Source organism: Cetorhinus maximus, chromosome 1, assembly GCF_964194155.1.
Source record: "Cetorhinus maximus chromosome 1, sCetMax3.hap1.1, whole genome shotgun sequence".
NCBI lineage: Eukaryota > Metazoa > Chordata > Chondrichthyes > Lamniformes > Cetorhinidae > Cetorhinus > Cetorhinus maximus.
Window position 1 is genome coordinate 102,208,695 of NC_135879.1, and position 26,935 is coordinate 102,235,629.

A 26,935-nucleotide genomic window follows, 5' to 3' on the forward strand; every position below is an offset into this window, starting at 1 on the left:
TCCCAGTGGTGATGAAGAGCAATGCCCTCCACAGGAAGGGCAGATCCCTAGGCATCAGGAGGGCAGAGGAGAGGGACAAGTGACAGGATGGACATGGAGGCGAAATTCTCAGCATAGGATCTACCAGCGAAGATGGAGCTACCTGGAACTGATCGCAAACCAATGTTTCAGGAGACTGGGAAATCTACAGCTGCTGGTTTAGGTAGAGCCTTCTTTCCTGTGACTTCTGAGGCCTTGCATTTGTTCCCACTTAAGCAAGGCTGTGCCGGTCCTCCATCCTCTGAAGGGGACTGCCCACAGCTGCCTCTGTCACCTCCTCCTGCACATGAATACCACACTCTTCACCCAGTGCTACCCTGTATAACCTGATAACCATACATGAGGACCCACCAAAGTGAAGAGGAACCGCTCTGGTGGACAGTGCACTTGTAAGATGTGAAGGTATTTCCTCAGATCTTTACTGGGAGACACAAAAAAAGAGATCTTGAGAATTACCATATCCATATTCCTTGGAGAATAGGAGCCTCTGCAATGCTGAGGCTTCTTAATGCAACTCAGTGTTGGTATGCTATTGGACAGTGTGGAGTGCAATGCACACCCTTAATGAGCACATTACCTTTTGTAATCCCATCTCCAGCAGGACTGCCTATTTCCCCAGGGCAGACTTCCTTCGGGCCCATGATCCTGGTTATTTCTATTGCCCATTCTTCCAAGGTTGTGGTGATTTGCAGGTAGGATAGTCCTTCACCTGTCAGTGCCCTCAGACATTAGACAAAAGCAAGTGTGATGAGGCAACTCCTCTGCTCTACGGCCAATGGCAGCTGCTCCAATTCATTGGAGGGTGCATATTTTAGCACCCTCCAATGGCAGGTTCTCGGGAGGACTATGGCTCTGAGCCATTCTGAAGGCTCAGGAGGTGCCCTGTGCTTACACTCCTCCTATGTTTAGGAGCAGCATGCCTCTTGAGGCTCCTCACCTGGCATGCCTGCTGTAGGGTGAAGATCCAGAAGCCTGTCCTGTGAGTTGGAGTGCAGCGCTCGCCTTGCCAGAACATATCAGGTCATTGAGCCTTTTCCTGTACAGGATGCATGTTTTTCTCATCATACCTCTGCTACTAGCAGTGGCAGCGATGCCCATCCACACCTCCTCGGCCTGTGTGGATGGCCTCTGCCTGCCGCCCTCCAGGAATACAACCTCCCTTCTGTCCTTCACACTTTCCAGCATGAGCTCCACATCCACATCTGAAAATTGAGGATTCCAGGCCAGCTATGGGGTGACCACATTCAGGAACGGGCACTCCATGAAACTGCCGGCCTCCCATTTGCACTGTAGTGATATCAGCTGGTCCTCAAGTTCAGAAATTCTGAGCTCGAGCTCAAGCAGTTGGTTGCAGTTCCTGTATATGTGGTCTTCAAGGCCACACAAAGTGTCCTGGAGGTTATACATGGGCTGGGCATGTGACCGGGCACTAGCTGCTCTGCCACGTTAGCTAACAACTATTTAATTATTTGTTTGACTTTAAGGCTATTTCATTCACTAGCTAACATCAAGGTCAGAAATTTGCCCTTGGCGGGTGGGCTCGGCAGGGGGGGTGGGCGGGGTTGGTCAGGAACCTGACTGCCGCCCGCGATTGGCACTGCACCGCGATTTCACGCTGGCGGGCCAATTAAGGGGGTGTGAGCCGGCCGAGCGTGAACATCGATTATGCGTGTGAGTGAGCGCAGCATAATCTCCCCGTGGCACAGAGCTGCCTCAGAGGGATGAAGAGACGTATAAAAAAAATAAAGAAAATAAAAATGTAATAAAACATGTCTCCTCATGTGACTCTGCCATATGAGCAGGGACATGTTATTAATGAAAAATTAAAATTTTTATTTTTATTTGCTTTTGGAAACCTCATCCCACCTGTGGATGAGGTTTCCAAAAAAATACAAAGGTCACTTGGCTTTTTTGCCTGCCCGCCAACCATAAGGCTGGACGGGCAGCAAAAATTTTAATTTAGTTGCTTACTTATTGGCCTTAACAGTTCATTTAATTGTCAGCGGGCACGCTGCCTGCTCTGGCACACGCCTGCCGACTGAACTATCGCGTGACTGTGCATTGAGTTCAGCACGCTCGGCCGATGTCAATGTGCATCGTTTCACGCTCGAGCGGGTCGGGCACGCGTCTGCACGCCGAGTGAAAATTTCTGCCCCAAATCACTAAAATGCTAAACGCTAAAACAAACATTAACCACTTCGGAGAACACAATCAACATGTAACAAGTCTAATTTTGTTAAAGAAACGGTAATATTTAAAAATAGTGACTAGATTACAGATGCAGGAATAGAAATGTTTTGGGGGGTGGGGGGGTGGGGGGGGGGGGTGGGGGGGGCGCGGGTGGAGGAAAAGCAAGAGGGGGAGAGTTTCAACCAGTGGAGTGAAACTTACAATTTAGAAATAAACACTTGCAGTTAGAGAAGAAATGAAAGTAATGAGGTTGGATTAAGAGGGAATAAAACCTGATTCAATTCAAAGCAGATGTTGCAGAAACCACATTGGTTTAATCTCATTTTGTGCTAACAGGGTTATATTTTAAATAAGTGAAATTACACAGGCTAGGATGATTGGCCTGAATCTTGTGGTCCCAATAGCAGTGAAGGCTGAGACATTTGCCATTATTTAGGGCTGTAACAGTGCCACATTTTTCCAGTGATCTCACTTAGGCTGAAATCTGAAAGTTTCTGTGTGCCTGAATGAGCTCTGGAGGAGCCCAGGCTGATGGTTCTTTTGGTACCTGTCATTCAGGAACTTGGGCTGATTATCCAGAACTTGCGCTACTTATCCCACTGATATTTTCAGGGCTGCTTCTAACGGGCGCAGAGCCTGTACAGGAATGCATCTCTTTAAACCAGCCAGAATGTTAAGTTCCCCTAGCTTCATTGGCTCCCCTCCCCCCTCACCACCCCTTGGTTCTTCGACATCTCCTGCCTCCTCTCCTTGCCACTGCATCCCCTGCTCAGGTCCTTTCCCCCACAGTCCTGGCAATCCCGGCTCCTCTCCGCTCCAGCTCCTTAATTATGCCAACATTGGAAACAGCACTCGATGGAGGGGAAAATCCTCTCTATAAGGTGCTGCTTCTGACAGCAGTGGATTGAGGAGCCAGGGTGGACAGGAGACAGGGAGCTGGGGGTTTGAACTAGGGATGTTGAGGATGTGGCGGGTGGGGGGGGTGGGGGGGGGAGCAGGTGGCGGTGGTGGTGGGGGGATGGTGGAGAGGAGCCAGGGGTTCCGGAGGGGACCTGTAATTAAAACTTGAACACAGCTACATTGCTACCATCAAATAAGAAATTCGAAAAAGTCAGGAAAGAGTTAACCCCCGTTAAACCGAACACAGACCTTGAGGGGTGTGTCCTCAGTTCATGACATCAAAACAGGGCATAACTTCACCAGCAGAGTGCAAAATCACTGGGACTCTCCACTGACTTTACCATTCGACCCATGCTGCAGCCAGAAGCCCAAGTTCCTACTGCAGACGATGGTCAGTGGCAAACACCCCTGCTTCACCACTAACTGCAAGATCCAGGCCAATGGAACATATTGCTCATTCTAAACTATGGGAGCAAAGGCTGTGGAGAGGTCAAGCTCTGTGTGATGTCCTTTGCTAACTTGGAGCAGGCTCCTCCATGCTCCTTGACAATGATATGAGGCTGTCTGGTAGGCCTGCCAATAAACTCAACATCTCACTGTACCTTGGCATCAACATTCTCCTGTATACCACCCCATCAAAGTCCTCATCTGAGTCCCTTGTAGAAGTACTTATCTGCAATCTTCCCTCTGGTGACCTGGCACACGAACCTCTTCTCCTAAACTGGCTGCAGCCCAATCATGCCCTGTGACTCACCACGTGCTGATCCCAACTCTACTTTAGCCTGGAAGGTGCCAATATCTGAGTTGGTGGTTGAGATTGTTAAACCTAGTGAAGGGACCTCTTCACCAATGCTATGATGTTGCTCTTTCCCGTCCTGGGTCTGTTGTGGTTAGGCGAGAACAAATTCTTGGGTGTTTTAAAGCACAGTAAGGGTAAGGATGGCATGAGTGAAAGGGCCTAGGGTGGAAAGCAAGTGGTCCACGGTCACACCATTGCAGCTGGTCATCATTCTAAATAGTTGAATGAGAGTGAGCTGTGAGTCGAGAGAGGCCATAAGGCAGGAACATATCATCATCCTTAGTGTTCTCACCAACATTGCTTGCCACAGGCCTCATTGCAACCAACCCTATTACGCAAAGAACCATTTCCCCTTTGAACTCAGGAGATCTAAGCATCCTGTTCCCCTGCTCCTAGAAGTAAGGAAAATGGGCCTAACTGACATTTAGCTTTGTCACTGCTTTGTGCTTCAACAGCTGTATACAGCTTTTGATAAAATTCAAAAAAGTATCAACATGATATCAGAAACAAGGAAGCAAAACCCAAAGTGTAAATTCAGTGTGCCCCAACTTGAAGAGTGAAAGATATTACTAAGGAGCAAGGGAGCCAAGAAGCACCCATTTGAGTTGAGTGAATGGCACATGAAGAATAAGAGGCAAGAATAACCTATGGACAATTTGTCCTGGAATTAATTCAAGTTAATTTAGATCAAATTCTGGGTTCAATGCCATCTGCATGCACCCTCAGCACTGACTCTAAAATATTTACCAAATATGGAATTGTGTGCGCGGTACCTTCATGCTTGGGCTTACTTTAGGATTACCAATGTTGGTTGAACATTTGTCCCCCATTCTAATTGCACCACCCTCACATTGATTGCCCAACATGCCCATAACTTGCCTCACCAATTGGAAAGTGAATAGATTCTTCATTTTTTTTTATTCGTTTGCTGGCATTTATTGCCCATCCCTAATTGCCCTTGTTCAGAGTCAACCATTGCTGTGGGCCTGGAGTCGCATGACAGCATTTTTCCTTCCCTAAAGGGCATTAATGAACCAGATGGGTTTTTACAACAATGGTATCATGGTCATCATCAGACTTTTAATTCCAGATTTTTTTTATTGAATTCAAATTTCACCATCTGCCACAGTGGGATTTGAACCCAGGTCCCTACAGCATTACCCTGGGTCTCTGCAATACCAGTCCAGTGGCAATGCCACCACCTCCTCCTGATAGATTGACAGTCAAGATATATCCAAATAGACATTTTGCTCATATCTGATATTTTTATAATTAATGAACAAAACTGTTCAAAGAAAATGAAAAAAAAAATGCATTTTTTTAATGCACCACATGATGTTTCTCCTGGGTTGCTCGCAGCAATGTCCTGGAGGTTCATCTTTTCCCAACTGGAGCTTCCCACCTTGTTAATGAAAATCGGAATCTATGGATCCATTGCTTGAGTACACCATTGGGGAATTAACTGTCTGTGAAATTGGTACAAAGTATACAATATTTGCATAGCCTACGCAACAGCTTTTTTATTAATTAAACTTTATCTCAATTTGAGTTGAATTACAGACATGCGTCAAAATGAACCTTTAAAGTACTTAATTGCAGAACTGAACGAATACAAATGGAATGAATTCCAGGAGAGGTTGATTGTTTAATACTTTGGTGTTTATTTCATTAGTGACAGAATAGAGTACACAAGTTAAATTCATCAGATATTCTCAGATTTTCCATGGATCTCACCAAATATCCCCGAGATCTCACTAAACATCCGTAAACATCCCCACAAATCTACTAAATATCCCTTCAGATCTTACATCATCATCATCTAAAATTTTCTGATTTTCATTTACTTAATTTTTTGATTGACTTTTCTTCTGACTTTTGAATTCTGAAGTGATGATCCTTTTATTCCTAGCTCCAATTTATTTGCAAAGCTATTTGATTAAACTTAATTTTTCATTTTAAGTTGAATATTCTCTTTTACTTACATTCACCACAGTTACTGCAGGTATGTTTCTGTCAGCAGTGGAAGGTATCACACAGCCCTGGTAGCAGAACCACTTCTGTAAAATGAAATAAAGCTTGGACTGTGAAGAATTTTATGTTGCTACATCAGTACAACTATTGTTTAATTTCATTCCAGTTTAGAATTTTAGTTGCAAACAGAAGCATTATTAAAATTTGTTTTTCCAGAATGTGTAGGAATTGTAATTCAAGTAGGCGCAAATATTTGAAGCAGTCATAGATTAAATTTTGTTTTCCACCTTGAGAATTACATAACTATCAATGTTTAAGACACCTAATGTTGTTAATATCAATATGTATTTGTAACTCTCCCTAAATAACATAAACATAACCTATTGAGCACCTCAGTACCTTGATGGTCATGTTGGCTAAGTAATATGCTCACGCTTCTGAGTCTAAGGTTTCAGTTCTCCAATTGTAATGGCATTGATTTTGTGTTAAAAATAATGGTGAGGCTATAAGCACTCACAGTTATTAGGAATAAATCAGACAGCGACCTCCGGCAATCACACGTGCACAGTAAATGTGGAAATAAGGAAGTTGCTGTCAGAGTTGCCTTACATCTCCAGAAGCTTCATTCTAATAGTATATCATAAGAGTCTCAGCACTGAAATACACGAAAGGGTGTGAACAGTTCCTGTACTTACCTGATATATACACACTAAACTTGCCAGAGAAAGCCAAGACTTGTCCATTCTTGTACAAGTAAATGTTTAATAGTGGGACAAGCCTTAATTACTGTCAAACAACCTCTGGCACTGAAAATTAGCTTTTACAAATGCAAAGTTTCACTCCATCAGATTTTTAATTACTCCTGGAGATTTTTTTGAAAAAATAATAAATTTTAGCTTTTCCTTTGTCTCTTTTATCTTGCTCTTTTAACCTGATCTTTCCCTCTAATTTTCCTTCCATGCATGACTTTGCATTGCATTTAATTTCCCAACAGACACTTCCTGGTTCAGACTCCGCACATTTCATTAATAATCAATAATTCTTCAGTGTAATTGGTTAAGGAAATTGAGCTAGGACTCAGCATGTAGGCCTCAAAGGTAGGAATCTCCGGATTAATCCTGTTGCCACATGCTAATGAGTATAGAGATAGGAGGATAGAGATGATGAGTATATGGATGGAGAGATGGTCCAGAAAGGAAAGTTTAGATTCCTGGACATTGGGACCAGCTCTGTGTGAGGAGGGAGCTGTACAGGTCAGATGGGTTGCAACTAAACTGAGACCAATGTTCTCGTGGGGAAGTTTGCTGCTGCTGTTGGGGATGGGTTAAACTAACTGGGCACCAGGGTGTAGCATCAGAAAAAACAAGGTGCATGCAGGTTAGGGGGAGACAGATAGAACTAGTGTAAGAAATAGTAAGTTAGCTGGATCAGTCTAAGAGGGAATGCAATAACATCCAAATGAAATTTACAGTATATGTGTGTAAACACACCAAGTGTGGTGAATTAGGTTGGCGAGCCACAGGCAGAGATAACCACCTGGTAGCACCACATGGCGATAGCTAGGACCTGTCTCAAAAAAGGGCAGGACTGGACACTAAATATACCTGGATACAGGGTGTTAGGAAAGGTAAGGAAGGAAAGAAAGGAGGAGAGCTGGCGATCTTGATGAAGGAGACTATTACAGCGCTGGAAGGAGAGGATATTCTGGTCTATTTGCTTGAGTTTAAGAAACAATAGAGATACAATTACACTACTAGGTGTATTCTATAGATCACCAAATAGTGCAGAAGATATAGAAGAATAAATGTGCAAGAAAAATTGAGAGGTGCCAAAGCTATAGGCCTGAATTTTTGGGATGGTGGGGTCTTCTTTCCCACCAACCAAAGAATTGGTGGGGAACACATCCCCACCGACTCCAACTGCCCCACAGCCAATTTATGCTCCAACAAGTATTAATTGGCTGCAGGCGGGACTCCGCCTCTCACTCGGGAGGCAGTCCCACCTCAGAAAGCTGCTGGCCAATCAGATTGGCCAGCAGCTCTCCAGTCCCTGCAATGACAGCGCTGCAGTGCATAGAAAAGGAAATACAAGAAGACGTTGGAAACTAAATCTGGGAACCGGAGGCCCAGGTAAGTTGAGGGGGTCTCATGGTGGGGAGGGGAGGATAAGGAAGGCATGCGGGGGCTGGGGTAGATCAGGATCTCAGGGGAGAGGTAGGGAAGGAAGGAGGTCTGGAGGCCACCCAACCTTTACAGGGAGGCGGGGTGTCCAACTTGAGAAAGGGGCTTCTGATGGAGGCACCCCCACCGCCCCCCTCCATCTTCCTGCCCTAGATGTAACTTTGATGTATTTCTGGCTTCCCATACAGGCGTTCGATCGTCCCACTAGCCTAAAATTGTGGCTGGGTGGGAAACACCGCTTAAGTGGCCATTAATTGGGGTAAGGGCGAGCTTCCCGTCCGAGGCCTTGCCCACCCCAGTGTAAAATCGTTGCGGGGTTGGGATGTGCGGGAACCCGGAGGGAATCCTGTCTCTTCAATTTCACGCTCCCCCCACCTGCCTAAAAACTCGCCAGTGGGGGAGTGTAAAATTCAGGCCATAGAGTAGTGATAATGGAGTCCTTTAACTCCCCTAATACACTGTAGCCTCTCAAGCCTAGAATGCTTGGGACTAAGGTATTTCTTGATTTCAGAATTTCTGAATTTAGGGATAATGTTAGAATGCTTAGCCACAGGTGTGTGAACAGGATATAAATACCACACCACGGGCAGGATTTTACTTTCGTCGGGCAGGCGGGCCTGGGAGCGGCTGGGAAAGGGTCCACTGCAGCTGATCGGCCCCCGGCCGTGAACTCACGCTGACTCTCTAATTAACAGCCAGCCAGCGTGAAGCGTGTGCTGCGGCGCTCAGTGCTGCCAGGGTGGGGGCGGTAGGAGGGCGAGTGCTGAAGTCTGTGCATGCGCACGGGATGCTCGCTGAAAACTCCCTGAGGGCACAGAGCTGCCTCAGGGAGCTGAAGAATTGGAGAAACAAAAATAAATGATTTAAAAGATTAAATAAACATGTCCCCAGGGCATGTTTGAAATGAAGTTGAAAAATTGTTCCTGCTTTTTTACTTACAGTCAGAAACCTCATTCTGCCTGTCGACGAACTTTCGTAAAAAATGCAAAGGCCGCTTGGCCTATTTACCATCCAACCGAAAGGTTGAGCGGGTAGTGAAAAATACAAATTCGATCTCTTAATTGTCAGTGGGTGCGCAGCCGGCTCTCGTGTCCGCCTGCCGACCGAAAGATCGCTAGAGTGCGCGATAATGTTGGGACGCTTGCCCAACATTGTCATGCGTGATTTTGCGCCCGATTGGGCCGGGTGCACGCCCACCCGACAAAAGTAAAATCGTGCACTATATATACCAGAGACATAAATCAGTAACAAAACATTATAAAGCAGGAATAAAAATTGTTCTATTTATCCAAACAATGTATTTCCCATGCTTCCAAAGTGCTACACTCCTTAAGATTTGTTTTCCTTGGAACCGAGGGGGCTGCAGGGTGACCTGTTTGAGGTGTACAAGATTACTCTAGATAGAGTAGACAGGGATGCCCTGTCTCCCCTAATGAAGAGGTCAATTAACAGGGGGCACAGATTTAAGGTGATTGGTAAAAAGATTAGAGGGGACATGAGGAAAATCTTCTTCACCCAGGGGATGGCAGGTGTTTGGAATTCACTGCCTGGTTTGGTGGTGGAGGCAGAAACCCTCAAATCATTTAAAGGGCACCTGAATCTGCACCTAACTTGCTGTAACCTGCAAGGCTACAGACCAGGTGCTGGAAGGTGGGATTATAATGGGCCGCTAGTTTTTAATTTATTTTTTTGGCTGCGCAAACACGATGGGCTGAATGGCCTCTTTCTGTGCTGTAATTTTTCTATGGTTCTAAAACATATTTATTATTGAGTGCCGAGTGTGCTGTGCACCAATTTAGCATAGGCTGAGCCTGGCAAGTGTAGGTCAGTAACTGGTTGAGTGTGGAAAAGATTGGAGGTCATGCAGCTGGGCCGAAAAGGTAAGTGGTGGCTTCAAACTTTGCTGGGTTTCTGCTTCTATCGTAAAGGCTCTTCACCCTGGGCCAGTGACTCTGCATTGGAGGCACTAGACCATGAAAGGCGTTGAGAGAGAGAACTGATTAATGTGGCCCAAAGCTTTGCTCCTGAGTCGGGCCTGCAGAGGCGGGAAAATTCCTGATTTCGCGAACCTGACCTCTAAAAATGTGTGCTCGAACTTCTGATTTTCGGTCCTGCGGTCGGCCTAGAATAGGAGCCAGGGCTGGCGACCCCGAAAGTAGTAAGTGGTCAGAGGTGGGCCTTAACTTCTCTTGTATTTCAGGGTTGGATCACTTTTCCTGCTTGGTTTTTGTACCTCAAAGGAATGTAAATTTATTGTTACCCATGTATTAATTCTTTAAATGCTAGTCATTGCCTGTCCACCATCATACCTTTTAATGCAGTTTCCCAATCTACCACAGCCAATTTGCTTTGTAGTTTCCTATGTTTAGATTAAAGAGCCTAGTTTCTGACTGAACTACATCACTTTCAAGCTTAATGTAAAATTCTATCATATTATGGTCACTATTCCTAAAGGTTCCTTTGCAATGAGAATATTAATTATCCCTTTCTAACCTATGGGTTCCTATGTGTGAGGTGCCTTCTCTTTCATGTAAGCTGCAACATATAATCCTTTTAGCATATACAGAGTTTGAATTCTGACATTGTGTCACTCTCAGCATTGTGGGTATGGTCTGATTATGGTCAATTTGGTGGCATGGGTCACTCATTCACTGTCATTGGCATTCATATGAGGTAGCCAGGTTGCGAATGATTTATTACCATGTGTGTTTGCAATAGGATGAAGCCCATGGTTATGATGGTGACTGTTTCAGCCATATAAATGTGACTGAGTCAAACTCCTTCATGTTTATTCTCTCCCTTGTGGGAAATGGGCAGTCCCTTGAGTAACTGTGGAGTCAATATACAAGATTCTTTAGGTGATGTTAGCAGGGGCAGGGTGATGGCAATTTAAAAAAAAATTCATTCATGGGATGTGAGTGTCACTGGCTGGGCCAGCATTTATTGTCCAGCCCTAATTGCCCTCTAGAAGGTGGTGGTGAGCTGCCTACTTGAATCACTGCAGTCCATGAGGTTTAGGTACACCCCCAGTGCTGTTAGGAAGGGAGCTCCAGGGTCCAGGGCATTGGGTCCTGAGGATATCTGTGCACAAATCATTCAAGGTTCCAGGGCAGGTTGAGAAAGTGGTTTAAAAGGAATCTGGGATCCTGAGCTTTATAAATAGAGGCCAGGGCAGAAATTTAGAGACCGCATGCAGAGGCTGGGCTGGAGATGGGTTTGGTAGGAAAATCCGAAATGTCTGATGAATTCCCACTCCCGGATGATCTTGCTGGAGCTGGGTCTGCAATCAGAGGGCTTGCAGCTTTGGAAGGCCACCAGCCTCCTGGCCCCGGGAGAAGTGGACTCTGCTCAGGCATTAAGGAGAGCGAGAGGGTGCGTTAACATGGAGGTGCGCCAGGAGCAATGTAAGCGGCTGCCCACCCAGAGCAGCAGGTAACCAATAATGAGCAATTATGCAGATAATTAGGATGATAATGAATACATCTTCCCAGTGTCTGAGCAGTCTCCTGCAAAGTACCAAGCACAGCAGCTGAGGTGGCCATAGGAGCCAAAGGCTACATGCCCCATTGTCAGGGCTGCGGGTAGGAATGGCTGCAGCACCAGCCCAAGCAAATCCACTGGAAGGTTTTCCCCTCTGCTCAGAGGGGCCTACAGGCTTAGGCCCTCATACTTCATAATTGTTTTCTATGCTTCCTGGTGCACCTCCATGTTGACGCACCCTCATGCTCTCCTTATTGCCTGAGCAGCATCCACTTCTCCCGGGGTCAGGGGGCTGGTGGCCTTCCAAAGCTGCAAGCTCTCTGATTAGGCCTGCAGTCTCAGGATCCCACACACTGTCTTTAATTGGATGGAGCTCTAGGAGGCGGCCTTTTTAATTGGTCACCTTTGGGAAGATCTCATAGGTGGGTGGGTTCACAAGTATCAAGGATGGGACTCACATTTGGCCACAATGGAAGAACATCTTTAAAAGTGGCAAGATTCCACCCAGAGAGTAGAAAAGTAAAACGTTATGAAGAACCTTTTTAAATACTGGTTCAGACTTAACTGGAGTATTGTGTCCAATTCTGGGCACCACATTTTTGGAAAGTTGTGAGGGTATTGGAGAGGATGCAGAAAAGTTCTACTAGAATTGTTCTAGCGATGAGAGACTTCAGTTGCATGAACAGATTGGAGAAATTGCCGTCATTCTCCATAGAAAAGAGAAGGCTGAGAGAAGATTTGATAAAAGTGTTCAAAATCATGAGGGACCTGGACAGAGTAGATAGGGAAATGTTCTTCCCATTGGCAGAAGGATCAAGAACCAAAAGGTGTTAATTTAAGGCGATTGGCAAAAGGAGTGATGGCAACATGAGGAGGATTTTTTTAGGCAGTGAGGTGTTAGAATCTGGAATGTACTGCCTGGGAAAATGGTGAAGGCAGATTCATTTGTGCATTTTAAAAGGGACTTGGAGAGGCAACTAAAGAGGAATATTTGCACGGTTACAGGCAAAGGGCAGGGAAGGGGGCTAGAAGATTGGTCTTGCAGAGAGCCAGCATGGAAGGACTGAATGGCCTCCTTTTATGTTGTAACTATTGCATGGCTCCATGATACACAGTTGCTTGCCCTGTTCATACACATCACACAGATTGCACAGGTTCCCTGTACAGGGTGCTGCGCTGAAATGGATTTCTAATCACAGCAATTTGAATTGCAAAAGCCCATTGACCGCCTGTGACATGGATTTCACCTTTCCTGCTGTTAATTTGAATCTGGTGCCAAATCAAGCGAATCTCCAGGATTCTAGCAATAGTGATGTCATCAAGCAGGGTAAACAGCCAATCATAATGAAGAATTCTCACAGGCAGCAAACCATGAAGAAAAATGCACTGATTAATCTTCGCTATTTATAAAATTTTAAAGGCAGAAAATTAAATATTGTGACATGCACATTACAAGCTGAAATATCATAAATAAACTTTTTAAAAATGTTGTTAAGAACCTATGGGCCTGAGTCTTCTTGTCAGCATGCGGGGTCGGGTCCTGCTTGCTGATGCGTCAAATGACGCACGGTGATGTCGGGCATGCATCCCAGCATCACTGCACGTCATTCTGATCTTCAGTTCGGCAGGCATGCACCGGAGTCGGCTGAATGCCCGCTGAACTGTCAAAGGTCTATTAAGGCAATTTAAATAGTAATTGAAATAATTAACAGGGCTGCCCATCCAACCTTAAGTTAAACCCAGTTAAACCTCATTAACATGGTATGACTTTTTCAAATTTTTCTTTAACAGCAATATTACAGCATGGTAAGGGAAGTTCTCGTCTGTTCGATGATTTCTACAGATTATCATCTGTGGGTACTAACTGTGCACCCTGTGGTGCAGCAGAGAATCAGTCATGCCATCATTTGGATGTCTATGTTCATCTCTGTCTGCGGCTGTCAGCTTCATTGGGTATTGAAGGCAAGAATGAAAATTTTCCGTCATTACATCTGTAAAATTCGGGCTCATATCTTTACAATTTGAATACAACCTCATGTTGAAAGGAATTTTACAAGATATCTATTTCTAAAAAATTGCTGCTATTTACACTCGAGAGAGATTGGGTCTGAAATAATACCACAAGCTGTTACTCTGGGTTCCAGGGTTATGTTTTCTCCTGACATTATCAGTATATTATCTTCATAAATCCCACCCACCAGTAGTATTGCCAAGATGCGCAAACGAAGGCAACATTCAAAGTAACTGACTATTGTCCAGAGTAAATTGAATAATCCCTTTTTCTTTATAAAGGGATGAATACTTTCTGTAATCATTTTATTCTTAAACTGCAGAAGGTACAGTTTAGGCTTTTAAAAAAAAATCATTTACAGGATGTAGGCTTCGCTGGCTGTTTCGGCATTTATTGCCCATCCCTGGTTGCCTTAGAAAAGGTGGTGGTGAGCTGCTTTCTTTACTCGCTGCAGTCCATGTGGTGTAGTTACACCCACAGTGCTGTTAGGAAGGGAGTGCCAGGATTTTGGCCTAGTGACAGTGAAGGAACAGAGATATATTTCCAAGTCGGGAAGATGAGTGACTTGGAGGGGAACTTCCAGGTGGTGGTGTTCCCATCTATCTGCTGCCCTTGTCCTTCTAGGTGGTAGTGGTTGTGGGTTTGGAAGGTTCTGTCTAAGGAGCCTTGGTGAAGTCCTGCAACGCATCTTGTAGATGGTAGACACTGCTGTTAATGTGCATCGGTGGTAGAGGGAGTGAATGTTTGTGGATGTGGTGCCAATCAAGCGGACTGCTTTGTCCTGGACGGTGTCCAACTTCTTCAGTGTTGCAGGAGCTGCACTCATCCAGGTAAATGTGGAGTATTCCATCACACTCCTGACTTGTGCCTTGTAGATGGTGAACAGGCTTTGGGGAGTCATGAAGCAAGTTACTCATCGCACGATTCCTAGCATCTGACCTGCTCTTGTAGTCACAATATTTATATGGCTAGCCCAGTTCAGTTTCTGGTTAATAGTAACCCCCAGAATGTTGATAGTGGGAGATTCAGTGATGGTAATGTCATTGAACATCAAGGGGTGATGGTTGGATTCTCTCTTGTTGGAGATGGTCATTGCCTGACACTTGTGTGCTGCGAATGTTAATTGCCACTTGTCAGCCCAAGCCTGGATATTGTCCAGGTCTTGCTGCATTTGGACATGGACTGCTTCAGTATCTGAGGAGTCACAAATGGTGCTGAACATCGTGCAACCATCAGCGAACATCCCCACTTATGACCTTACGGTGGAAGGAAGGTCATTGATGAAGCAGCTGAAGATGGTTGGGCCTAGAACACTATCCTGAGGAACTCCTGCAGTGATGTCCTGGAGCTGAGATGACTGACCTCCAACAACACAACCATCTTCCTTTGTGCTAGGTATGACCCCAACCAGCGGAGACTTTTTCCCCTAATTCCTATTGACTTCAGTTTTGCTAGGGCTCCTTGATGTTACACTCTGTCAAATGCTGCCTTGATGTCAAAGGCAGTCACTCTCAGCTCACCTCGGGAGTTCAGCTATTTTGTCCATGTTTGAACCAAGGCTGTAATGAGGTCAGGAGTTGAGTGGCCCTGGCGGAACCCAAACTGGGCAACAGTGAGCAGGTTATTGCTAAGCTTGATAGCACTGTTGATGTCCCCTTCCATTACTTTACTGATGATCGAGAGTAGACTGATGGGGTGGTAATTGGCCGATTGGTCGGATTTGACCTGCTTTTTGTGTACAGGGCATATCTGGGCAATTTTCCAAGGTAGATGCCAGTATTGTAGATATACTGGAACAGCTTGGCTAGGGGTGCGGCAAGTTCTGGAGCACAAATCTTCAGTACTATTGCCGTAATGTTGTCAGGGCATTTGCAGTATTCAGTGCCTTCAGCCATTTCTTGATATCACGTGGAGTGAATTGAATTGGCTGAAGACTGGCATCTGTGATGCTGGGGACCTATGGAGGAGGCTGAGATGGATCATCCACTCGGCACTTCTGGCCGGAGATTGTTGTGAATACTGCTGTGCTGGGCTCCTCCATCATTAAGGATGGGGATATTTGTGGAGCCTCCTCCTCTAGTGAGTTGTTTAATTGTCCACCACCATTCACGACTGTATGTGGAAGGACTGCAGATCTTAGATCTGATCCGTTGGTTGTGGGAGCGCTTAGCTCTGTCTATCACTTGCTGTTTGGCACAGAAGTAGTCCTGTTTTATAGCTTCACCAGGTTGACACCTGATTTTTAGGTATGTCTGGTGCTGCTCCTGGCATGCCCTCCTGCACTCTTCATTGAACCAGTGTTGATCTCCTGGCTTGATGGTAATGGTAGAATGGGGGATATGTTGGGCCATGAGGTTACGGATTGTGTTCGAGCACAATTCTGCAGCTGATGGCCCACAGCACCTTGTGGATGCCCTGTCCTGAGTTGCTAGATCTGTTCGAAATCTATCCCATTTAGCACGGTGGTAGTGCTACACAACACGATGGAAGGTATCCTCAATGTGAAGGCGGGACTTCGTCTCCACAATGACTGTGCGGTGGTCACTCCTACTGATACTGTCATGGACAGATGCATCTGCAGCAGGCAGGTTGGTTGGTGCGGATGAGGGGAAGTATGGTTTCCCCTCACAACCTGCCACAGACCCAGTCTAGCAGCTATGTCATTTAGGACTCGGCCAGCAGCTAGAGTCACTCTTGGTGATGGACATTGAAGTCCCTCACCCAGAATACATTCAGCACCCTTGCAACCCTCAGTGCTTCCTCCAAGTGATGTTCAACATGGAGGAGCACTGATTCATCAGCAGGAAGTTTCCTCACCCATGTTTGACCTGATGCCATGAGACTTCATGGGGTCTGGAGTTGATGTTGAGGACTCCCAGGGTGACTTCCTCCCGACTGTTCACCACTGTACCGCCACCTCTGCACATTATCTGTAAGGTATGCTTCTGTGAGGATGACTATGTCAGGCTGTTACTTGACTAGTCTGTGACACAGCTCTCCCAATTTTGGTACTAGTAAGGAGGATTTTGCAGGGTCAACAGGGCTAAGATTGCCTTTGTCGTTTCTGGTGCTTAGGTCGATGTTGGGTGGTCAGTCCAGTTTCATTCCTTTTTTGTGTCTTTGTAGTGGTTTGTTACAACAGAGTGGCTTGCTAGGCCATTTCAGAATCAATCACATTACTGTGAGTCTGGAGTCACATGTAGAAGACCAGGTAATGACGACAGATTTCCTTCCCTAAAGGGCATTAGTGAACCAGGTGGGTTTTTACAACAATCGATGATGGTTTCATGGTCATCATTGAACTTTTAATCCCAGATTTTTATTGAATTCAAGTTCCACCATCTGCCGTCGTGGGATTTGAACCCTAGAGCAGTACCCTGGGTCCCTGGGCTACTAGCCCAGTGACAATACCACTAAGCCATCGCCTCCCCTCATTTACAAAAATTGATTTTGAAAATGTCTCTATTGGATTTTTTATTGGTAAATATTAGCAGCCACAATTAACTATCAGAGAACTCTATAAAATCATAGAGTCATGGAGCCATTTACGGCACAAAATGAGGCTATTTGGCCCAGTAAGTCCGTGCCAGCTCATTACAGAGCAATCCAGTCAATCCCATTCCCCCTCTTGATCCCTGTAGCCCTGCAAATACCCATGCAAGTTCCCTTTGAAATCAATGATTGCTTCCGCTCCCACCATCCTTGTGAGCAATGAGTTCCAGGTCATTACTACTTGTTGCATAAAAAAAGTTCTTCCTCACATTCTCCCTGCAACTCCAACCCAAAATCTTAAATGTGTCCCCTAGTCCTTGTACCATTAGCAAATGGAAAGAGTTTTTCCTTGTCTACATTATATAAGCCTGCCATAATCTTGTACACCTCTATCAAATTTCCCCTCAATCTCCTTTGCTCCAAGGAGAACAACTCCAGCCTTTCCAACCTAACCTTGTAACCAAATCACCCCATTCCTGCAACCATCCTGGTAAATCTCCACTGCACCCTCTCAAGGACTTTCACATCTTTCCTAAAGTGTGGTAGTGTGGTGACCAGAACTGGACACAATACTCTATAGTTCGGGCCTAACCAGAGCTTTATTAAGGTACAGCACAGCTTCCCTGCTTTTGTATTTATGAAGCTATTTGTAAAGTTCAAGATCCCATATGCTTTGCTAACCACTCTCTCAATATGTCTTGCCATCTTCAAAGATAGATATGCATGCACCCGTAGGTCCCTCTGTTCCTGCACACGCTTCAGAACTGTGTTATTAAGTCTACATTGCCTATTCTATCCCTTCTGCCAAAATGCATCACCTGACACTTCTCTGTATTAAATTCCATCTGCCACTGGTCTGCCCATTCTGCTAGCTTATCTGTGTTTTGCTGCATGCAATTCATATCATCTTTACTGTTTACCACTCCTCCAAGTTTGGTATTATCGGCAAATTTTGAAATTTTACTCTGTATTCCAAGATCCAAGTAATTTATATTTAGCAAAAAAAAAATCCAGAAGAAAGCCTTACAGTGTAAGAAAATAATGGCTACGGTCAGTTATTATTCACATTAGAAGGGAAAATGAGCTACAGGGTAACACTGAAATAGCTGCAAGGCTTTCAATGAAAATATAAAAGAAAAAGTTGATAGATCAAAATGCTGTGTACAATCCTAATCTTTTCTCAGGCAACCATAAAATCTATGTTTACATCATGAGATGGCTGGTACTGAACATAGGGATACTTCTGGGCATGTTGATGAAGAACCAGTTAAACAGTTCAGCTGTACCGATAAGTAGATTAGATTACGATTAATATAAGCTGTACTGAAATGAAAGCAGTAGTGATTAGTAAAGGTTAAATTGTTATGTCTGCTGCAATAAGGAATGATAGAAAAACAACGTAGTTTTCCAGGATGGTGCACAGTTTAGTAGATGCAGCCCTATTTTTTTGTATAGAAAATTAAAATTTAAGTACAACCGGCAGAGGGCGCTATTGTGTATCAAACAATATGATAAAATGATAACAACAGTGGTCACAATATAACATTTTTAAGGTAGGAAGATAGCCAATGTGCTGCACAAAAGGCTAAGCCAATTAAAGAGAAATTAGGAGAGATGGCCAATAGGTTGATCAAACTGTTTGGGTAAGCAGGTTTTAAATGGGGATATGGAAGTGGAGAGATAGACAGATTTGAGAAGGGAATTCTAGAGCCTAGGTAGCTGTTAATGATGAGGAGGAAATGCACAGGGGACTAGAGTCTAAAATATGAAGAGTAATGTTACAGAGATAGATTGAAGCAAAAACAGAAGCAAAAATTTGTGTATCTTAATCTACTGACAGGATGTTTTTTTTCTTTATTCATTCATGGCATGAGGGCATCACTAGGCCAGCATTTATTGCCCATCCCTAATTGCTCATGTTCAGAGGGCCTGGAGTCATATGTAGGCCAGCAGATTTCCTTCCCTAAAGGACATTAGTGAACCAGATAGGTTTTTAATGACAAAAAGCAGTGATTTCATGGTCACCATTAGACTTTTAATTCCAGATTTTTATTGAATTCAAATTCCACCATCTGCCATGGCAGGATTCAAACACAGGTCCCCAGAGAATTACGCTGGGTCTCTGAATTACTAGTCCAGCGACAATATCACTATGCCATCGCCTCCCCTTAAATGTATTAGTCCCATGACTTGTATTCAGTCGGTAAGCAGCAGGGTCGGGGTCAGACTGTGTGCCTCACAGCCCTGCCTGCAAATAAAGAACCCATGTTATATTTTCACCAATCCTTGTGTATGATTGGTACATTTACATCGAGGAGAAGTAGAACTTAATATGGTGGCAGGGTAGCAGTATGATTTTTGAAGATTTGACTGAGCGGAATACAAGCCTCAACCCCTTCACTTGCAACGGAAGAAAAGAACTGGTGTGAAAGTGAAAAAAACCTATCAAGACTAGCCATTTGTAAGATTCTACAGGTTTGTAGCAACTTTATACATCATACCTCTATTTTGGGATCACACCTCACTCCAGCCAGCAGACATAGGGTCCCAGTAAGATTGTTCAAATTTGGGAGAGCTTAAATAGTCAAAGTCCATTAGCTGAGAAGTTTAAGTGTGAACAGGAATTAAATAGCAGTCTGGAGGATTGCACTGTAAGCAGAACCCAGAGACAGCAGAATTCATTACTGCTGAAGCTAAATACTGCAGGCTGGGCTGAAAAGACAAAGTCCATCTATTAACAGCTAAAAGAAGGTTATAAAAAAAGCTTTATTCACTGTTTCACTTACTCTTTGAAGCAGGCAACTCCATTTAGTCCCAAAATTACTGCTTTGTGGGAGAGCTTACATTTAAACCAAAGTCCAATCAGAAAGAGCTCAATGGTGCCACTATTGCAGTCAGCAGTAACCTATGACTAGTGAAGGCAGTGGCCACTAAAAGTACTGCAACTCATAGTTAAATTAACTCTAAAAGAGTTGGAAGAAACTAGCATAGCTGTCAAAAGTTCCAGATAGCATTAACAATCCTGAAAAAAGCTAAAAGATGACCACAACATTTCCAACACTCAATTGGACAGTAATGGATCTTTTATCTGAATTTTCTTTGTTGTAGCTACGCGCCAAGCTGTATTTTCTAGACCTCAATATTTTATAACCAGATAAACAAGCTATAAAAAGTTAAAATTGCTGTAGGCAATGAAGGCCTCCACAGACCGAACATGTCAGGTCTGTCCAATGACCATCCAGATAAAATATGGTCAACACTCGAAGATAAATTGTGAGTGAAGCTCAACTTCAGAATCTGGAACTCATGTCCTTTAGGCAACAACTGACAGAGACCATTAACCAATTCATAAGCAAATGCAGAGACTAGGGGCATCATGAGATTTGATAGAGATGCTCAAAATCACGAGGTGGCTGGACAGAGTAGATAGGGAGAAGCTGTTCCCACTCATAAAAGAATCAAGAACGAGAGGTCACAGATTCAAAGTGATTTGCAAAAGAAGCAGAAGTGACATGAGAGAAAACTTTTTCACACAACGAGTGGTTCAGGCCTGGAATGCACTGTCTGGAAGTGTGGTGGAGACAGGTTCAATTGAGGCATTGAAGAGGGCATTAGATGATTATTTGAATAGAAACGATGTGCAAGGTGTAATGACCCAGCAGTTCGGTAAAACTGTGTTATTTAAAAATTCCAAAGGGAAACTTTAAACAACTGTCATAACCTCTATTTTAAGTGATATGTTTGAGATGCAACTCTAAATTCAGAAATCAGACCACTAGTTCTTGAAAGGTTTTAAATTAAACTAAATGAAACATTTTACTAAGTTACAGCACATTAAACATATATACATGATTACAAATTACTACTATCATAACTTTTAACAAATTCCCAAACTAATCTCCATTCAGGCAACAGCAACCCATAGACTTAACCAAACACCAGGCAAAGCATTTTCACCATACAAATTTAAAATGAGGTTCCTTTCACTTTAGTTCCTGTGGAGACACTTGTAGGCTTACAGCTACTTTGATCTTACATTGCCTCTGCCCTGCACACACAAAACTGCTGAAGTTATACCTAGCACAGCTCATTGAATGTAAATTCTCATTATATCACCAGCCTTTTCTAACAATAAAACCCCTTTCATAGTACCAATTTTATTAGTAATATAAACGTATTGCTTAGTCTCTGCTAGCTAGGTGCCAGATTTCACTTGCCTTCTTGAATGCTCTATTCAAAAAATGCAAATGCACTCTGCCTCTCTTATATCTCAAAACTAGTATACATCAAAGCACTCAGGCTAGCTGGCTTTAATCCAGGTAAGACACAACCACAGACTAAACCTCTATTTTAAAAAGAAAAAATATTTTCCAATAATATTATATACATTAATAGCTTCATGACAAAGGGTGTGGGGAAAAGGCAGGGCAATGGCATGAGGTCATTATGCTCATTTGGAGAGCCAGTGTAGACATGATGGGCCGAGTGGCCTCCTTCTGTGCCATTAAGATTATGTGATTCATTGTGACATCACAGCAACTGTGCAAGCCAACAGAATAATTGTGATGGTGTCTACCCCAATGGAAGTATTCCAAAAAGACATCTTGGACCAACCCAAAAGTTACACTGTGGAAGCACTACTACAAAGCAGATACAAAGATGAGGTAGGAAGGGCCATCTGAAATAATGGGACATCCACAGCACTCTGGAGTAGAAAATTTCAAAGGTTCACAACTCTTTGACTGTAGGAATTTCTCTTCATCTCAGTTCTAAAATGATTGACCTCTTATCCTGAGACTGTGACCCCGTGTTCTAGACTCCCTGGCAAGCGGAAACAACCTCGCATGTGCGTGTAAGCACCTCCAAAGCCTTCCTAGCACATATGCTATTGCGCCCTTCATGCATCCCTTGGTGTTGTTCAGGATGTTGCAACTGGTCATCAGCTTCCTCATCATCCTCCTCGTTTGAGGTAGGATCACACACCACTGAATCCTCATTGGATGGGGCCTCCTTCCCCTGCAGTGTTTGTTTGTGCAGAGCATAGCAGACCACCAGGCAAATTGAAGTTCACCACCCAATTGATCCAGGCCTCAAGAGACCTATAGCCTATTCAATTGTGACTTGGGTTGCACATGACAGTGTTGTGTTTATTCTCTGCTTCTGTTCTAGTATTCTTCACTGGAGTCAGTGGCCATTTCTTTAATGGATATACCTTTTTGTCAAGAATCCAATCTTGATGGCAATGGGGGAGTGAAAAATGTGGGCACCTGAGAGTGCCCGAGCGTGAAGATGTCGTGTACCATGACATACCTGTAAGATCTGCACACTGATGGAATGGAATCCTCCCTGTTAATTAAAGCCATCGGCTGCTCTGTGGGAGCCTTGATGATCACATGTGTGCCGTCCATCAAACGTAGCCACTGGGGGAATCTACTGCTGATTCCAAATCCTTTGACTCTCTCGGAGTGACTGTCCAGATCAGTGCGATAATGGATATATTGGCTGACCCTGAAAATTGAGGTGGGATGAGAAAACAACCCAAAAATTTTAGAGGAAGTTGGGTGACACAGTTAGATATCTCATGCCATAGTACCATCTAGTGCTAGACATCTATATGCCAACAAGGTTCCTGAATGTTAACATAAGAAATCCTCAATTATAAGATGTTTGCATGCAGCTTATGATTATGAATATTTACATATAAATTTCTGCCACAAATGTTCACATAAAAAATATTTACAGCAAATTACATTACAGATATGAAGTGCACATGCACAAGATTTTTCACAAGAGATAGGAGCAGGAGTAAACAATATGGCCCCCTTGACCCTACTTCACCATTCAATATAATCATGGCTGATCTTGGGCTTCAACTCCATTTTCTCGTCTGTTCCCCATATCCCTTGATTCCCTGACAGACCAAAAGTTTGTCTATCCCAGCCTTAAATATAGTCAACAATGGGACATCCACAGCCCTCTGGAGTAGAAAATTTCAAAGGTTCACAACTCTTTGACTGAAGGAATTTCTCTTCATCTCGGTTCTAAAATGATTGACCTCTTATCCTGAGACTGTGACCCCGTGTTCTAGATTCTCTGGCAAGCGGAAACAACCTCGCAGTGTTGACCCTGTCAAGCCCCTTCAGAATCTTCTATGCTTCAATGAAATCACCTTTTCTCTACCTATCAACACAGTGCTTATCAAATTTAGCAGGTGCATTATTCCATCGCTTATAAACTTCACAAAACATTTCATGTACAAAGAGTTAGTCTGAAGTGGACTGACTGGAGTTACACAGGCAAACACGATGGCAAATTTACACAAAAGATCCCAAAAACAAGAATTACATTAATGGCCTGGCAATCTGTTCCTAATGATGATGGTTCAAAAGGAATTTATGGCTGCATGCCAGGGGACTCCCAGCACATTTCTTTGAATAGCGCCATGGGATTAATAATACCCAACTGAAGTGTCTGAACAGGCAGATTGCGCCATAACAGCTTATCTGAAGGATAACACATCTGACAACATAGAATTCCCTCACTATTGCACTGTCAACCTCATTTTAAGTTAGGAGTAGAACTTGATACTAGGACCTACTGACTCAAAATTGAGAGTTCTATCTACTAAGCCTAGCTGAGGCACAATATTGATGCATCTATTATAATTGAACTTGGAATATTTTGTTAATGGACCCTTGAAACAAATGTTTTCCTTCTTAAAAGTATTTCTTTCATCTCAAAAGCTCTTACTGGTGATTTTCCAGGAAAATCTTAGGTGCTAAAGACACTCCGAGGTGGCCAATAAGGGTTCTGCAATGTTGGTGTGCTCCTTGTTGAGCACAGTACACCATGCTGGTAAAGGTGTTGAAGCTTGAATTAGGAATAGCTGCCCTGAGGATCATTAAAGGTCTGATTAACTGTTGTCATGCCCCAGCTAATTTTTATATTTTAAAACTGAACACAAAAGGCTGTAAAATATGATTACCTGGGGGTGTCACCTGTCTTATTTTGTGGACTGAAGTTACTCCCTTGCCTCAAGAGGGAACAAAAGGAACAGTTGAATCAATGCACTTTTCCTGAAACTAACCCAAAAGGGTATTATCAAATTGACTGGGTCATTAAAACACACAGACACTGACTGTCTCAAACTCTCAAGGTGTTGAACAACACAGGATGTGTAATCATCATAACCACCCCCTTATTTGGGAAAGGACTTTGAACTTGTAGAAAGTCACATGATGATGGAGCCATTTAGTTGTCTGCTTTTAAAATCAGCAAGATGCTATTTTCAGTCAGAGTTCCACCAAAAGCCATTGAATTAGTTGCAAGCCATCAAGCAGTCAAGGTAATTGGCATCAATACCTCATAAATGGGGAATCCCAAGAGAAGGATATCCCCAGCCTGTTCCAACTTTCAATTCATCTAAGAATCAACTTCCCAGAAATTTGATTACTAGAAACTTCACAGCCTGCTGAGAATGCTTTGCTTTACTAGACCTTCACTTCAACTTAATCATAAACTTCATCTAAGAAACCACAGGTCTGCCACCAAAGAAACTGAGATAATTGTAAGCTACAACAGTATATTATCCTCATCTGTATCTAATCTTTGTGATGTGACAGTGTGTATGAGTTGTGTGAGTGAACCGTTGCATTATTTTGGGGTACGTGAGTGAGAATAAATGACCTTTACTTTTAAACTCGCAAAGGCTTGCTGCTGGAATCAATTAATCGGGATACACATCAAGCGTAAGAAAACATACACTACTTTCATACAAAACATACTGATCATAAATGGAAAATATTCATTCTATCTGTGACACTATTATTTTGCAGCTAGCAAGAATTGAAGAGGTTGCATAACATTTTGGTGGCTAACACTTCAACTAACAGCCTCCCCAAATAGCAACAGCTGGTCAGGAGCAAGCAAGAGAATGCTCAGGATTTTAGTCACTACTTAAAGGTATGTCGCCTTTTACTTGCAGTTGGTACTCTGAAGGAGACTTCTCTATGTATCAGGAGACTTTCTGGGACAGTTTGTCAAGACTTCACAGCAATCCATCAACATTTATTCTGGAAATTCTCTGAACCCTTCACCTAAACAGAGATTGTGTTGTAACAGCCCACATACAGAGTTCACCAGGAGAAAGGGAATGCTTGATAATAGCACATGGTGTCATTCATTGAATCAGGGCTTCTATCACTGTGTCTGAGAACCCGTGCACACTCTCGCTCAGTCCCTGAGTCATCCTGAACCTTGCCATTGTGTGTCAGCTGGGCCAAGCCACAATATCAGTGTATGTATGTGCATGGAGACTGCATATGCTGCTCCAGAGAAATGCTTGTGGGCTAAACCTGCAGATGTCTGTAATAGTGTTTCCAGCAAGATCAAATTATGGTAATCATCAATTAAACCCAAAATTTCAGGCTAAAAACAGGCTTTCAAACAGGTTTATCTTATTAGCACAGGACACACTTAGCACCTGTTTTTACCCTTTCACCAAAATAACCCAAAAGACTAAATAAAGCCTAAGTTTGAGTATGACTGAATTCTTTAAAATTCTTTCATAGGATGCGGGGTCGCTGGCTCAGCCAATATTTGATGCCCATCCCTACTTGCCCTAGAGAAGGTGGTGGTGAGCTGCCTTCTTGAATTGCTGCAGTCCCTGTGGTGTAGGTACACCCAAAGTGTTGTTAGGGAGGGAGTTCCAGGATTTTGACCCAGTAGCAGTGAGGGAATGGTGATATAGTTCCAAGTCAAAATGGTGAGTAGCTTGGATGGGAATTTGCAGGTGGTGGTGTGCCCATGCAGTTGCTGCTCTTGTCTTTCTAAGTGTAAGAGGTTGCGTGTTTGAAAGGTGCTATTAAAGGAGCCTTGATGAGTTGCTGCAGTGTATCTTATAGATGGTACACACTGCTATCACTGTGAATTGGTAGTGGAAGCAGTGAATGTTTAAAGTGGTGGATGGGGTGCGAATCAAGCGCACCTGGTTGGTGTCAAGCTTCATGGGTATTGTTGGAGCTGCACTCATCCGGGAAAGTGGAGATTATTCCATCACACTCCAAACTTGTGCCGTATAGATGATGGACAGGCTTCGGGGAATCAGGAGTTGAGTTACTATATTTACTTGGTGGGCCCTGTTCAGTTTCAGTTAATGGTAACCCCCCAGGATGTTGATAGTTGGGGATTCAGTGATGGTAATGCCATTGAATGTCGAGGGGAGGCGGTTAAATTCACTGTTGTGTTGGCACTGGTGTGAAGAAAATGCAGCTTGCCACTTATCAGCCCAAGCCTGTATGCTGCCCAGGTCTTGCTGCACATGGACACTGACTGCTTCAGTACCTGAGGAGTTGTGAATAGTGCTGAACATTGTGCAATCATCCGTGAACATCTCCTCTGACCTTATGATAGAGGGAAGGTCATTGATGAAGCAGCTGAAGATGGTTTGGCCTAGGAACGCCTGCAGTGATGTGCTAGGATTGAGATGATTGACTGAGATGATTGACCTCCAACAACCACGACCATCTCCCACTCATATCTCTATGAGGCTTTTCTAACACCGCTCTCATACTTCATAATATGGCACAAGAAAGTAATCACTGTCTGATAGACTCACGTTTGGTCTACAACCCTTCTCTTTCCCTTGTAACCCTTCTTGATCTAGTTATTGATGCTACTATTCTCATTTTAATTAACCTATCCATATTCTTCCTTCCTTCTACATGTTATCATCATTGTATTGAAGCCAAACTGACTGCATCATCTTCTACCTTAGTTCATTCTTCCCTAGGTTTGCAAAATTTGTGTTTTCTTTACTATCTTCAATGTTCCTCATCCCCTACAATTTATAAGCTTTTAGAAGTTTATTATGCC